The sequence below is a fragment of the Rattus norvegicus genome, chromosome 8 (assembly GCF_036323735.1).
Source record: "Rattus norvegicus strain BN/NHsdMcwi chromosome 8, GRCr8, whole genome shotgun sequence".
In the NCBI taxonomy this organism is placed as follows: domain Eukaryota; kingdom Metazoa; phylum Chordata; class Mammalia; order Rodentia; family Muridae; genus Rattus; species Rattus norvegicus.
The window spans coordinates 22,262,966-22,268,965 of NC_086026.1; positions in this window are offsets into that span (position 1 = coordinate 22,262,966).

Sequence of the window (6,000 nt, forward strand, 5' to 3'; positions counted from 1 at the left end):
CTTCCCAGTTAAATCTCCACTCACACCCCCATTCTACATCGGCCCTCTCCTCCCTCCTCTATGCCTCTATGAGGGTACTTCCCCAGCCATCCACCCAGTCCTACCCCTCTGATTCAGCCTCCCCCTATGCTGGGGCATGAAACACGACCAAGGGCTTCCCCTTCCATTGATGTCAAATAAGGCCATCCTCTGTTACACGTGTATGTGGAGTCATGAACCCTTCCCGGTAAACTCTTTGGTTGGTGGTCTAGTCCCTGGAAGCGCTGGGTGGTCTGGCTGATATTGTTCTTCCTATGGGGTTGCAACACACCCCCCTACCCAACTCCAGCAGTTCTTCCTCTGGATCCCCACCAGGGTCCCTAAGCCCAATCTGATGATTGGCTCCAAGAATCCACATCGGAATTCGTCAGTTGCTGGCCGAACCTCCCAAGGAACCAAGTTCCTTTCAGCAAGCACCTCTTGGAACAAAAAAAGTGTCCAGGTTTGGTGTGTGCAGAAAGGATGAATCCCCAGGTGGGGCAATCCCCAGATAGCCCTTCCTTCAGTCTCTGCTTTATTTTTGTCTCTGTTCTCCTGTGAACATGAAAATCTCTGGGTTATAAACTTTGAGATGAGTGGGTAGACCCATTCATCAATGGGGGGCTTGCCCATCTACTGGAGGTAGTTTCTACAGGTTTTATCTCCCCTTCACAACACATTTTGGCTAAGGTCATCCCCTTTGGGTCCTGGCAGCCTCTTGTTTACCTAGTGTCTGGGACCTTCCAGTGACTGTCCCGTTTCTCATCCTCCATTGCTACATATATTTTTTCTATTCCCTGACCCTCTGTACCTCTCTCGTGTCCTCTTCAGTACCGGATACTGAAACCCCTTATTTCTTCCCACTCCTCTCTCCCTCCCAGGTCCCCCCTTCCTCTGCAATCATCCTCTTCTCCCTTCAACGCAGGACTGAAGCATCCACCCACTGGTCTTTCCTTGTAAGCTTCTTTGTTCTGTGGGTTGTATCATTAGCATTGTGAGCATTTGAGCTAATATCCACTTATCAGTGAGTGCACATACCATGTATACTTTTTGTGATTGAGTTACCTCAGTAAGGATGATATTTTCTGGTTACATCCATTTGCCTAAGAATTTCATGAAGTCATTGTTTTTAAGACCTGAGTAGTACTCCATTTTATAAATATACCACATTTTCTGCATCCATTCCTCTGCTTAAGGAAATCTGGGTTCTTTCCAGATTCTAGGCTGCTATGCACATAGTGCAGCATGTGTCCTTGTTACATGTTGGAGCATCTTTTGGGTATATACCCAGAAGTGGTATAGGTGGATCCTCATTTTCTGAGGAACCTCCAGACTGATTTCCATAGGAGTTGTACCAGTTTGCAATCCCACCAACAATGGAGGAGAGTTCCTCTTTCTCTACATCCTTGCCAGCATCTGTTGTCACCCAAGTTTTTGATCTTAGTCATTCTGACTGGTGTGAGGTGGAATATCAGGGTTGTTTTGATTTGCACTTCCCTAATGAGTAAGGATGTTGAATATTTCTTTAGGTATTTCTCAGCCATTCGATGTTTCTCAGCTGAGAATTCTTTGTTTAGCTCTGTTCCCCAATTTTAGTATGGTTATTTGGCTTTCTGGAGTCTAACTTCTTGAGTTTTTTGTATATTTTGGATATTAGACCTCTATCAGATGGGCAAAGGTCTTTTCCCAATCTGTTGGTTGCCATTTTCTTCTAATGACTGTATCCTGTGCCTTACAGAAGCTATGCAATTTTATGAAGTCACATTTGTCCATTCTTGATCTTAGAGCATAAACCATGGGTATTCCACTCAAGAAATTTTCCCCTGTGCCCATGTGTTTGAGGCTCTTCCTCATATTTCCTCCTACTTTTTTGAGTGTTTCTTGTTTTATGTAGATGTGCTTGATTGCCTTGAACTTGAACTTTCTAAGGGGTAATAAGATGGATTAATTTATTGTTCTACATGCTGACCTCCAGTTAAACCAGCACCATTTGTTGAAAATGCTGTCTTTTTATCCACTGAGTGGGTTTAGCTCCTTCATAAAAGATCAAGTGATCAAATGTGTGTGGCTTCATTCCTGGGTCTTCAATTCTATTCAACTGATGTATGTGCTTGTCTCAATACCAAAACCATACAGTTTTTATGACTATTGCTCTGTAATACAGCTTGAGGTCAGGGATGGTGATTCCCCCAGAAGTTCTTTTACTGTTGAGAATATTTTTTGCTATCCTGGGATTTTTGTTTTTCCAAATGAATTTGCAAATTGCTCTTTCTAACTCAATGAAGAATAGAGTTGGAATTTTGATAGGGATTGATTTGAACCTATAGATTACGTTTGTCAAGATAGCCATTTTTACAATACTAATCCTGCCTATCCATGAGCATGGGAGATCTTTCCACCTTTTTCTTTCTTCATTTCTTTCTTCAGAGATTTGAAGTTCTTGTCATATAGATCTTTCACTCACTTGGTTAGAATCACACTAGGGTATTTTATATTATTTGTGATTACTGTGAAGGGTGTCATTTCCCTAATTTCTTTCTCAGCCTGTTTATCCTTTGACTAGAGGAAGGCTACTGATTTGTGTGAGTTAATTTTCTATCCAGCCATTTTGCTGAAGTTGTGTATCAGGGTTAGTAATTCTCTAGTGGAAGTATTTTGGGTCACTTAATTTTACTCTCATACCATCTGCGAACAGTGATATATTGACTTCTTCCTTTCCAATTTGTATCCCTTTGACATCATTTTGTTGTCTGATTGCTCTGGCTAGGACTTCGAGTACTTTACTGTGAATAAGTAGGGAGAGATTAGGTAGCCTTGTCTAGTCCCAGATTTTAGTGGGATTTCTTCAAGTTTCTCTCTATTTAGTTTAAGGTTAACTACACATTTGTTGTATATTGCTTTTACTATTTATGGAATGAGCCTTAAATTCCTGGTCTTTCCAAGACTTTTATTATAAGGGGTGTTAGATTTTGCTAAATGCTTTCTCAGAATGGAATGAGGCAATCATGTGGATTTTTCTTTGAGTTTGTTTATATAGTAAATTACATTGATGAATTTTTGTATATTGAACCATCCCGACATCCCTGGGATGAAGACTATTTGATCATGATGGATGATCATTTTTATGAATTCTTGGATTCTGTTTGTCAGAATTTTATTGAGTATCTTTGTTTCAATATTTATAAGGGAAATTGGTATGAAGTTCTCTTTCTTAGTTGGGTTTTTGTGTGATTTAGATATGAGTAATTGTGGCTTCATAGAAGGAATTAGGTAGTGTTACTTCTGTTTCTATCTGTGAAATAGTTTGTACAGTATTGGTATTAGATCTTCTATCAAGTTCTGATATATTTCTGCCCTAAACCCATTTGGTCCTGGGCTTTTTTTGCTTGGGAGACTTTTAATAACTGCTTCTGTGCTGTTAGGTGATATGGGAATGTTTAAATGGTTTACCTGATCCTGATTTAATTTAATACCTGGTATCTGTCTCAAAAAATTGTTCATGGGGTTGGGGATTTAGCTCAGTGGTAGAGCGCTTGCCTAGCAAGCGGAAGGCCCTGGGTTCGGTCCCCAGCTCCGAAAAAAAAAGAAAAAAGAAAAAGAAAAAAAAATTGTTCATTTCATCCAGATTTTCCAATTTTGTTGAATATAGGCTTTTGTAATAGGATATGATGATATTTTGAAATTCCTCAGTTTCTGTTGTTCCTGTTTGTTTCTGATTTTGTTAATTTGGATAATCTCTCTGTGCCCTCTGATTAGTCAGGCTAAGAGGTTATCTACCTTGTTGATTTTTCTCAAAGAACTAGCTCCTGGTTTTGTTGATTCTTTGTACAGTTCTTTTCGTTTCTAGTTGGGTGATTTCAGTCCTGTGCTTGATTATTCCCTCCTGTCTACTCCTCTTGGCTGTATTTGTTTCTTTTTCTTCTAGGTGTTCTGTCAAGCTGCTAGTGTTTGCTCTCTCCATTTTCTTTTTTTGAGGTACTTACAGTTATGAGTTTTCCTCTTAACATTACTATCATTATATCCCATAAGTATGTTGTGACTTCATTGTCATTTAATTCTAAAATATCTTTAATTTCTTTATTTCTTCCTTGGCCAAACTATCGTTGAGTAGAGTGCTGTTCAATTTCCATGTATATGTGGAATTTATGTTGTTTTTGTTGTTATTGAAAACCACCCTTAATCTGTGGTGATCTGATAGTATACATGGGAATATTTCAATCTTCTTATATCTGTTGAGACCTGTTTTGTTACTGATTTTAAGGTCAATTTTGGAGACGGTACCATAAGGTTCTAAGAAGAAGGTATATTCTTTTGTTTTGGGATGAAATGTTCTATAAATACCTTTTGAATCCATTTCATTCATAACTTCTGATAGTTTCTGCATGTCTTTGTTTAGTTTCTTTTTCCATGGTCTGTCCATTGATGAGCGTATTGAAATCTCCCCCCTATTAATCTTTGAGGTGCTTTGAGCTTTAGTAAGGTTTCTTTTATGAATGTAGGTGCCCCTGAATTTAGGATAGATATTCAGGATTGAGAGTTCATCATCATCGTAGTGGATTTTTCATTTGATGAATATGAAGTGACGTTCCTTACCTCTTTTGATAACTTTTGGATGAAAGTCGATTTTATTAGAATAGATTTTATTTAGAATGGATACTCTAGTTTGGTCTTGGAATCATTTGGTTGGAAAATTGACAATACTCTGTGGTAGTGTCTGTCTTTGTCACTGAGGTGTGTTTCCTGTAGGCAGCAAAATTCTGGGTCCTCTTTATGTATCCAGTCTGTTAGTCTATGTCTTTTTATTGGGGAATTGAGTTCATTGATATTAAGTAATATTAGGGAATAGTAATTGTTGTTTCCTGTTATTTGTGTTGTTAGAGGTGAAATTATGGTTGTGTGGCTTTCTTCTTTTGGATTTGCTGCAAGAAGGTTACTTTCTTGCTTTCTCTAGGGTGAAGTTTTCCTCCTTGTGTTGGAGTTTTCCATCAATTATTCTTTGTAGGACTGGATTTGTGGAAAAATATTGTGTAAATTTGGTTTTCTCATGGAATATCTTGATTTCTCTATCTATGTTTCCTTAGAGTTTTGCTCATATAAGAGCCCGGGTTGACATTTCTATTCCCTTAGGGTCTCTATGATATCTGTCTAGGTTCTTCTGGCTTTCACATTCTCTAGCGAGAAGTCTGGTGTAATTCTGGTAGTTCTGCCTTTATTTGTCACTTGACCTTTTCCCTTTTACTACTTTTAATACTCTTTGTTTTGTGCATTTGGTGTTTTGAGTATTATGTGATGGGAGGAATTTCCTTTCTGGTTCAGTCCATTTGGAGTTCTGTAGGCTTCTTGCATATTTATGGAAATTTCTTTCTCTATGGTAGAAAAGTTTTCTTCTATAATTTTGCTGAAGATATGTACTGGCCCTTTAAGTTGGGAATCTTTGCTTATCAAACCTATTATCCTTAGGTTTGATCTTTTTATTTAGTCCTGGATTTCCTGGATGTTTTGAGTTAGAGGCATTGTGCATTTTGCATTTCCCCTGAAAGTGGTGTCAAAGTTTTCTATGGTATCTTCTGCCCCTGAAATTCTTTCTTCTATCTCTTGAATTATGTTGGTGATGCTTGTATCTATGACTCCTGATCTCTTTCCTAGGTTTTCTATGTCCAGGGTTTTCTCCCTTTGTGATTTCTTTATAGTTTCTTTTCCATTTTTAGATTCTGGATGGTTTTGTTCAATTCCTTCACCTGTTTCATTGTCTTTTCCTGTAATTCTCTAAGGGATTCTTGTGTTTCCTCTTTAAGGGTTTCTACTTGATTACCTGTGTTGTCCTGTATGTTTTTAAGGGAGTTATCTATATCCTCCTTAAAGTCTTCTATCATCATCACAAGATGTGATTTTAAATCCAAATCTTGCTTTCTTGGTTTGTTTGGATATCCTAGTGTGTTTGGATATTCAGTATTTGCTTTGGTGGGAGAACTGGGCTCTGAT